This window comes from Triticum aestivum, chromosome 4D (assembly GCF_018294505.1).
Source record: "Triticum aestivum cultivar Chinese Spring chromosome 4D, IWGSC CS RefSeq v2.1, whole genome shotgun sequence".
NCBI classification, from domain to species: domain Eukaryota; kingdom Viridiplantae; phylum Streptophyta; class Magnoliopsida; order Poales; family Poaceae; genus Triticum; species Triticum aestivum.
The window spans coordinates 208,008,639-208,019,695 of record NC_057805.1 but is presented as its reverse complement, the minus strand read 5'-3'; positions in this window follow the sequence as shown (position 1 = coordinate 208,019,695).

Genomic DNA, 11,057 nt, shown 5'->3' with positions numbered 1-11,057 from the left:
CAGCGGTGGGGAGTTGTTTCGGGGCGGTGGACCGGCGGTGGGGAGTTGTTTCGGGGCGGGGGCGGACCGGCGGTGCGGAGTTGTTTCGGGGCGGCGAGGCGGCGTGGGGTTCGGCCGGTGGTGGCTGGCGGCTCCGGGGGTGCAGGTTGAAGATGAACTGCAGGCCCTCCCTAAACTATCCCATGTGAAGTGCCTCTCTGCTACCATTGCGTTCAGTTTCCATAGTAACATTCAGATTCCACAGTAAATTTCAGTTTCGACAGTTACGTTCAGAGTCAACAGTTTTTACCTCATCTGTTGTAGTTAGGTGGTTATTGGTGATGTTAATTTTACATCTATCACTTTTTGGTAATGCATTTTACATCATCTATTGGAGATGCTATTAGAATCCCACTTGAGATTAACGATGTTTGTCTTGTGCTGCTTCATCCTTGACGTCTTACGGCTCACCGGAGCTGCTCCAACCATGGAACGATCCATCACAACAGAGCACTGCCCTGGACGCCGTCTATAGATTCCTCAGATCTTCCTCCACACCTCCGACACACCTCTGCCTCAACTTCTTCAGCGACCAACCCAATGATGTTGAGGTCGACGGCAACGGCAAAGAGGTTGTACACTTGTCGCGTCACTTATTACTCTACATTCATGTCGATGCATTAGGGCTATTTTGGTTCAACGGCATAGCAATAGGAAATTTTCCGATGGCACTCTACTATTCAATTGTTCATGCATTTTGTTGAAAGGTATGGAGCAAAACATCCACTTGGACCTACTTTTCAAAATCCTATGCATGAAAACAAGACCAAGTGCGTTAGTGGCAGAATAACATTCTAACTATACACGCTTTCATATGGTTTCACTTTATTTTGGCCATGTTTCTTTGCATTCCTCTACTCCTCCAATTCATGTAAACCAAACACCCAAGTTGACAGAAATCCTGTGTTCATAAATGCTCTATTTCCCATGTGCATTCCTATCCTATTCCGGTGTTTTTCCTCCTATCCCTGCGTTTTTAGAATCATGCAAGCCAAATGAGCCCTTACAAAATTACTTCAGTTACAGGTAGGTGTCGAAGAAAACTTTGCGTGGTTTGTCCTACTCCTGCCGCGACGTCGTCCACCTCACCTGAGCTGCTCCATCGACAGAAGCATCCACCAAACCAGACATCACGACTCATGGCCGTCTTTCACCGCCTGACATCTCCTTCCCTGCCACCGGCACCCACCGTAACGGCATCACCATCATCGACTCAGCAGATGAACCTGAGGAGTACACGGGTCCACAAGAGAGGTCGCACTCTTTTGTTTCTGCTTATTTTTGAAGGAAATATGCCTTAGAGGCAATAATAAAGTATTATTTATTTCCTTGTATCATGATAAATGTTTATTATTCATGCTAGAATTGTATTAACCGGAAACATAATACATGTGTGAATATATAGACAAACAGAGTGTCACTAGTATGCCTCTACTTGACTAGCTCATTAATCAAAGATGGTTATGTTTCCTAGCCACAGACATAAGTTGTCATTTGATTAACGAGATCACCTCATTAGGAGAATGACGTGATTGACTTGACCCATTCCGTTAGCTTAGCACTCGATCGTTTAGTATGTTGCTATTGCTTTCTTCATGACTTATACATGTTCCTATGACTATGAGATTATGCAACTCCCGTTTACCGGAGGAACACTTTGTGTGCTACCAAACGTCACAACGTAAATGGGTGATTATAAAGGTGCTCTACAGGTGTCTCCAAAGGTACTTCTTGGGTTGGCGTATTTCGAGATTAGGATTTGTCACTCCAATTGTCGGAGAGGTATCTCTGGGCCCACTCGGTAATGCACATCACTATAAGCCTTGCAAGCATTGTGACTAATGAGTTAGTTGCGGGATGATGTGTTACGGAACGAGTAAAGAGACTTGCCGGTAACGAGATTGAACTAGGTATCGAGATACCGACGATCAAATCTCGGGCAAGTAACATACCGGTGACAAAGGGAACAACGTATGTTGTTATGCGGTCTGACCGATAAAGATCTTCGTAGAATATGTGGGAGCCAATATGGGCATCCAGGTCCCGCTATTGGTTATTGACCGGAGACGTGTCTCGGTCATGTCTACATAGTTCTCGAACCCGTAGGGTCCGCACGCTTAACGTTACGATGACAGTTTTATTGAGTTTTGATGTACCGAAGGAGTTCGGAGTCCCGGATGAGATCGGGGATATGACGAGGAGTCTCGAAATGGTCGAGACGTAAAAATCGATATATTGGACGACTATATTCGGACTTCGGAAAGGTTCCGAGTGATTCGGGTATTTTTCGGAGTACCGGAGAGTTACGGGAATTTGTATTGGGCCTTAATGGGCCATACGGGAAAGGAGAGAAAGGCCTCAAAAGGTGGCCGCACCCCTTCCCATGGTCTGGTCCGAATTGGACTAGGGAAGGGGGGCGCACCCTTCCTTCTTTCTCCTTCCCCCTTCCCTTCTCCTACTCCCACAAGGAAAGGAGGAGTCCTACTCCCGGTGGGAGTAGGACTCCCCCCTATGGCGCGCCTCTCCCCTTGGCCGGCTGCCTCCCCCTTGCTCCTTTATATACGGGGGCAGGGGGGCACCCCAGAGACACAACAATTGATCCTTGAGATCTCTTAGCCGTGTGCGGTGCCCCCCTCCATCATATTACACCTCGATAATACCGTTGCGGAGCTTAGGCGAAGCCCTGCGTCGGTGGAACATCATCATCGTCACCACGCCGTCGTGCTGACGAAACTCTCCCTCAACACTTGGCTGGATCGGAGTTCGAGGGAAGTCATCGAGCTGAACGTGTGTAGAACTCGGAGGTGTCGTACGTTCGGTACTTGATCGGTCGGATCGTGAAGACGTACGACTACATCAACCGCGTTGTGATAACGCTTCCGCTGTCGGTCTACGAGGGTACGTGGACAACACTCTCCCCTCTCGTTGCTATGCATCACCATGATCTTGCGTGTGCGTAGGAATTTTTTTGAAATTACTACGTTCCCCAACAATTTTATGCATTGCTTAATATTACCTGCTACTTTATTGTCCTGTTCACCTCTTAGACTCCAAGTCAGGTCCAAATTGATGTTCAAACTTGAGTTCTAAATTAGTTGTGGGGCACATATCGAGGCAACAAGGAGTAGTATCTCTGTCTAATATCTGGTTCACCTAGGGTATGCCTATGTTGTTCATCTTGGGTGGGAAACAAATAGTAAAGCAATCATCATCTGTTTTTTATTAAATTAAAGCAATCATCAGCCTGCTATCATTATTTTTGGATCCATCCACTGGTTGTTACCATTACTCTAGATTTTTGCATGCTCTCCTTACATAATCTCACTATATTTTTTTGTATGCATGTCAGATATTGTACACAGTCATGCAGACACATGTAGAGAAAAAGAGAAGAGTTCTGCGCGCCAATACAATGTCATGCAGACACTGCTCCATGGTGGGTTCAATGGCAAACCCTCCCCCCCTCTCCAGATTGTAATCCAGAGGAAGATATCTGTTCAAAGGTGGATTCAGACGCAGCTGATCACTCGTATTTACCCCTCAAGGTGTTTGCTCTAACTTGGCATGATGATGTTAGTCATATCATGCATATGTTGCCTTGCAGTGCCTACTTTCGACATCATATATGTCATCTGCTTAGTTTAGACATGTTCTGTAATGCCACCTGTTTAGTTTCAATATCATATATGGGAATTATGCAGTCTCGTGTCTTTTAGCCAGCCATAATATATGTTAAATGTCCAATGCCATCCTATTTAACCAGGCATCATATATTTGAATGATATCTAGCCCATCCTTTTCTTCATTAAATTTCCATTTGTCGACAATGTTTGTACATTAAACTACTCTTCCTGTGAATCAGCCATTTCAGTGGGTGATGGAAAAATCTGGAGTGAAAACAAGGCCTTCAGAGCAGATAGTGCTACCTGTCGACGCAGATCTCTTGCTGGGTCCCGATAGCTCCTCAGAGATGGATTTAGAGACATATGACTAGTCCTATTCCCCCACCGAGGTGTATGCTCTAACTTGGCACGGTTGTACTGCTCATATCGTGCATATGGTGTCTTGCATTGCATAGTCTAGACATCATATACACAATATTCAACACCATGTTCTTAGTTCAGACATCATATATGCGAATGCCCTCTGCTTAGCATATAAATCACATATGTGAATTAAATCATGCGATCCTGGTTACTTAGATAACATGTATGTGAATTATGTCATGCGATCTTGTTTAGTTAGTCATCATATCTTTGAATTATGTTATGTTATGCTATCCAATTTAGATAGACATCATATATGTGAAATTATGTCATGCTATCCGTTTTAGTTAAACAATATACATGTCAACTATTTAATGCCCTCTTTTTTCCACACTATCTATTGCATCTGTCTCTCATACAATGTCTGTACATTCAACTATGTTTCCTATTTATCAGCCATTTGAATTGGAGCGGGTGATGGCAGTATCTAGCGGAGCAGAAACACGGTCTTCAAATAAACAGTGCTACCTCTTGGTGGAGATAGCTCCCCGATTGTACATGCACGAGAACCAGCCCTACCACACACAACCCAGACTCTCGCAGATTTTACCCCTACTGCGATGGACAGAGAACCAGCTTCACCCAATCTAACCCCAACCCCAGCAGATAGTAACCCAGTTCCTGTTGACACAGCACCATCTCCACCACAGAGCTCCCAAACAAGAGCAGTTAGTAAGGCAGCTCCAATGCCCAAAGCGCCAGTACTACCACGGCGAACCCCAACTCCACCAATTAGTACACCTATTCTTGTGGAGGAAGCACAACCAGCCATTCATAGTTTAGCATCTATCACATTTGATGTTGTTAAATCCTATCTGCTTATCTTCCCATCATGGAAATATTATACTGAAGATGAAGGAAAATGCCAGTTGCAGGTGTTTTTCCAGGAGTTCTGTGTAAGTAATGTTATTCATGGCAATTACTTTGCTTTGTCCCATACATTCTACCTCCATGATGGTTATAATATAGCAAATTTTCCCATTTTTCTCTATAGAGAAGTACCAATTTGGAAACTCATGATGAGGTAACCTGTGCTAATACCTCTGCTATCTTCAAGAATGCTTGGTGGCAGTATCGGAATTACCTTAAGAAAATATACTTCACTGGCAAAGAAACTCATCAAATTCCCTTACGTTCTCCTGAGACACATTTACTGGACGATGACTGGGAACGCCTTGTTCTTTACTAGTCCCGAACCAAGAATGTGGTAAGGTCTATGAGCTCATTTTATTTTAAGTACTATATGCTTGCGTCTTACTGTACTCTGTTCATGTAGTACAAGTGCTTAAACCTGAAGAACAACTGTTCTCATTTAAGATTTCATTGTTATTGTGCATACTGCTTTGCTCTTGTATCACTGTATTTACTCATACAAACTTAGTTTTAAATTGAACGATCCAATGGAAACTCCAATGGCACAACAGGCATTGTCTTTAACAGGTTTGCTCTTACAAATAGCTCTGTTGATTTCAATTTCAATTGTGTATACAGTTGACTTCTCATATCATGCACATTACTAGCATCATAACAGGGCCAATAGTGTTGTTGTACATGTAGACCCGTGGTACCCATCTGAAATCTTGTTGTGTCGTTTAGAGGCCCACGCTTTGTGTTCTTTCAGTGCTGCTTTCTCTTGAACTGATATGATTTGAACCGTGTCTCTATTTTGATTTGGCAAGACAATGCAGTGACCATAGGACATAGATATATGTTTGTTTGATGCTTTTATAATGTACTACTTGGCAATAGAAGACTTGGTAGTTTAATCTTGTCCACCTTACTAATGAACTGGTTCACCGAAATGAGTTTCATATACTAGTACATGATAAACATGTTATGTGTCTGCTTGTTTCTTCTTTTAGAATGGTGATAGAATATTGGGGAAGAGTGCCTTATTAAGCAATGATAAAGGAAGTAATGCAGATAAGGTTCACGATCGTGAGACATCCTTGTTGGTCTCGAACAAAGCTGATAAAAGAGCTAAGGAAAACTATCTTGAAGACAGTGAGGCAACCCCAAAGTCCTGTCTTGGTTTACTGTTCGAGTTGATGGCCACTACCGCTTGCACAAGCTATTCAAACTCACTGTCTGAATCAGTTCGGTTTCTTGAGTCTCAACTACAAGCTGAAAGACATCGATCAGCTGTGCTGCGACAAGAAGCGGAAGGACAGTGGAAGTCCCTAGAGCATTGAGATGCATACTTTCTGGTGCAACAGCAAGCGTTGGAGGATTTTAGCGCCAAACGTGACAAAGCTAATAAGCTTGCTAAGCTTATTGCCAGCATGGTGGATACCCAGGATAACGTTTCTTGAGCTCTTATGAAGTTGTTTCAGTTATGGACTTGTTTTGCTGCCGTGTTTATTTGCACTAGTGGCCAATTTTGACGGCCAATGTATGTAATATGTTGCTTTGTTCCCTATATTTGCACTGGTGGCGAACTTTGATGCCTAGTGGATGTAATATGTGTAATAGCTGTAATAGGCTAGCGTTAGTTGCTTGCTTATTTATTTCCTTATTGTCTTGTTTAGTTGTTTGCTTGTAGTCACTGCAGTTCTTTCTCCGTGTTTTACTAGTGGCCACAATAACCTATTTTTGGTAACTAGGCCACAATAATCATGGCAACACATGGACGGTTGTAACCATGGGCCTCCTGCGGGCCGTAGGATCCGTGGGCCTTCTACGGGCCGTAGGATCCATGGGCCTTCCACGGGCCGTAGGATCCATGGACTTTCTACGGGCCGTATGATCCATGGGCCTCCTACGGGTCGTAGGATCCATTTGTCTTCTACAGGCCGTAGGATCCATGGGCCTTCTACGGGGTGTATAATCATTTCGCCAAACATGGTCCGTACTATTCATGGACCATAACGGGCCGTTAATAGGCTGTATTTGATAACGCTATGAAAACAGCCCAACGGGTTAACGAGCCACAAACGGGCCGAATGTAACCACGAGCTGTATTTGGCCCACAAACGGAACAGGCCACTAATGGACCGTATCTAACCGAATTCTAGAAATGAGCCCAAGAATAAATGGGCCCTTAGTGTTGGGTAACGTAGCAATAATTCAAAATTTTCCTACGTGTCACCAAGATCAATCTAGGAGATGCTAGCACCGAGAGAGAGGGAGTGCATCTTTATACCCTTGAAGATCGCTAAGTGGAAGCGTTACAAGAACGCGATTGATGGAGTCGTACTCGCGGCGATTCAAATCGCGGAAGATCCGATCTAGCGCCGAACGGACGGCGCCTCCGCGTTCAACACACGTACAGCCCGGGGACGTCTCCTCCTTCTTGATCCAGCAAGGGGAGAGGAGAAGTTGAGGGAGAACTCCAGTAGCACGACGGCGTGGTGGCGATGGAGCTCGTGGTTCTCCGGCAAAGCTTCGCTAAGCACTACGGAGGAGGAGGAGGAGTTGGAGGAGGAGAGGGCTGCGCCAGGCAAGGGGTGCGGCTGCCCTCCCACCCCCTCACTATATATAGGGGGAAGGGGAGAAGGGCCGGCCCCTCTAGATGGATCTAGAGGAGGAGGCGGCGGCCAGGGGAAACCCTAGATGGGTTTGGGCACCCCCACCCCCTAGGAAACTTGCCCCCCAAGCCGGGAGGGGCGGCTGCCCTAGGGGTGGCGCCCCCACCTCTCCTGGTTACATGAGAGGGGTTGGGAGGGGCGCACAGCCCCTTAGTGGGCTGGTTTGCCCCTTCCCCTTGGCCCATAAGGCCCCCCAACGCTTGCCGGGGCCTCCGAAACCCCTTTCGGACATGCTGGCCATAGCCTGGTACCCCCGAAACAATTCCAGACTCCAATACCCTTTGTCCAATATACCGATCTTCACCTCCAGACCATTCCGGAGTTCCTCGTCGTGTCCGGTATCTCATCCAGGACTCCGAACAACCTTCGGTCAACATATACTGTTTCCCATAACAACTCTAGCGTCACCGAACCTTAAGTGTGTAGACCCTACGGGTTCGGGAACCATGCAGACATGACCGAGACACCTCTCCGGCCAATAACAAATAGCGGGATCTGGATACCCATATTGGCTCGACAAGTTCCACGATGATCTCATCGGATGAACCACGATGTCGGGGAATCAATCAATCCCGTATACAATTCCCTTTGTCTATCGGTATGTTACTTGCCCGAGATTCGATCGTCGTATCCCAATACCTCGTTCAATCTCGTTACCGGCAAGTCTCTTTACTCATTTCGTAACGCATGATCCCGTGGCTAACTCATTAGTCACATTGAGCTCATTATGATGATGCATTACTGAGTGGGCCCAGAGATACCTCTCCGTCATACGGAGTGACAAATCCCAGTCTCGATTCGTGCCAACCCAACAGACACTTTCAGATATGCCTGTAGTGCACCTTTATAGCCACCAAGTTACGTTGTGACGTTTGGTACACCCAAAGAATTCCTACGGTATCCGGGAGTTGCACAATCTCATGGTCTAAGGAAACGATACTTGACATTAGAAAATCTCTTAGCAAATGAACTACACGATCTTGTGCTATGCTTAGGATTGGGTCTTGTCCATCACATCATTCTCCTAGTGATGTGATCCCGTTATCAATGACATCCAATGTCCATGGTCAGGAAACCATAACCATCTATTGACCAACGAGCTAGTCAACTAGAGGCTTACTAGGGACATGTTGTGGTCTATGTATTCACACATGTATTACGGTTTCCAGTTAATACAATTATAGCATGAACAATAGACAATTATCATGAACAAGGAAATACAATAATAACCATTTTATTATTGCCTCTAGGGCATATTTCCAACAGTCTCCCACTTGCACTAGAGTCAATAATCTAGTTCACATCACTATGTGATTGTAATGAATCCAACACCCGTGGGGTTTGTTCATATCTCGCTTGTGAGAGAGGTTTTTAGTCAACGGGTTTGAACCTTCCAGATCCGTGTGTGCTTTACAACTCTCTATGTCACCTTGTAGATGCAGCTACCACGCGCTACTTGGAGCTACTCCAAATAACTGCTCTACTATACGAATCCAATTTACTACTCAGAGTCATCTGGATTAGTGTCAAAGTTTGCATCGACGTAACCCTTTACGACGAACTCTTTTTCCACCTCCATAATCGAGAAAATTCCTTAGTCCACTAGATACTAAGGATAAGTTCGACCGCTGTCATGTGATCCATTCCTGGATCACTCTTGTACCCCTTGACTGACTCATGGCAAGGCACACTTTAGGTGCGGTACACAGCATAGCATACTGTAGAGCCTACGTCTAAAGCATAGGGGACGACCTTCGTCCTTTCTCTCTCTTCTGCCGTGGTCAGGTCTTGAGTCTTACTCAATACTCACACCTTGTAACACAGCCAAGAACTCCTTTGTTGATCTATTTTGAACTCCTTCAAAATCTTGTCATGGTATGTATTCCTTTGAAAGTACTATTAAGCGTTTTTGATCTATCCTTATAGATCTTGATGCTCAATGTTCAAGTAGCTTAATCCAGGGTTTCCATTGAAAAACACTTTTCAAATAACCCTGTATGCTTTCCAGAAATTCTACATCATTTCTGATCAACAATATGTTAACAATATATACTCATCAAAAATTCTATAGTGCTCCCACTCACTTCTTTGGAAATACAAGTTTCTCATAAACTTTGTAAAAACACAAAATCTTTGATCATCTCATCAAAGCGCACATTCCAACTCCGAGATGCTTACTCCAGTCCTTAGAAGGATTGCCGGAGCTTTGCATACTTGTTAGCATCTTTCAGGATTGACAAAACCTTCTGGTTGTATCACATACAACCTTTCCTCAAGAAAATCGTCGAGGAAACAATGTTTTGACATCCTATCTGCAAGATTTCATAAATAATGCAGTAACTGCTAATATAATTCCAACAAACTCTTAGCATCGCTACGAGTGAGAAAATCTCATCGTAGTCAACTCCTTGAACTTGTTGGAAAACATCTTAACGACAAGTCGAGCTTTCTTAATGGTGACACTTACCATCATTGCCCGTCTTCCTTTTAAAATCCATCTGCACCCAACAGCCTTACGACCATCAAGTAGTTCTTCCAAAGTCTATACTTTGTTTTATACATGGATCCTCTCTCGGATTTTATGGCCTCGAGCCATTCGTCGGAATCTGGGCCCACCATCGCTTCTCCATAGCTCGTAGGTTTATTGTTGTCTAGCAACAATTATATACCACTCTGAAGTAGTACGCATCCTTGTCGACCTACGAGGTTTGGTAGTGACTTGATCCGAAGTTTCATGATCACTATCATAAGCTTCCACTTCAATTGGTGTAGGTGCCATAGGAACAACTTCCTGTGCCCTGCTACACACTAGTTGAAGTCATGGTTCAATAACCTCATCAAGTCTCCACCATCCTCCCACTCAATTCTTTCGAGAGAAACTTTTCCTCGAGAAAGGACCCGTTACTAGAAACAATCACTTTTGCTTCCAGATCAGAAATAGGAGGTATACCCAACTGTTTTGGGTATTCTATGAAGATGCATTTATCCGCTTTGGGTTCGAGCTTATCAGCCTGAAACTTTTTCACATAAGTGTCGCAGCCCCAAACTTTTAAGAAACGACGGCTTAGGTTTCTCTAAACCATAGTTCATACGGTGTCGTCTCAACAGAATTGCGTGGTGCCCTATTTAAAGTGAATGCGGTTGTCTCTAATGCCTAACCCATAAACGATAGTGGTAATTCGATAAGAGACATCATGGTATGCACTATATCCAATAGGGTGCGGTTATGATGTTCGGACAGACCATCGCACTATGGTGTTCCAGGCGGTATTAGTTGTGAAACAATTTCCACAATGTCTTAATTGTGTGCCAAACTCGTAACTCAGATATTCATCTCTATGATCATATCATAGACATTTTATCCTCTTGTCACGATGATCTTCAACTTCACTCTGAAATTACTTGAACCTTTCAATATTTCAGACTTGTGTTTCATCAAGTAAAT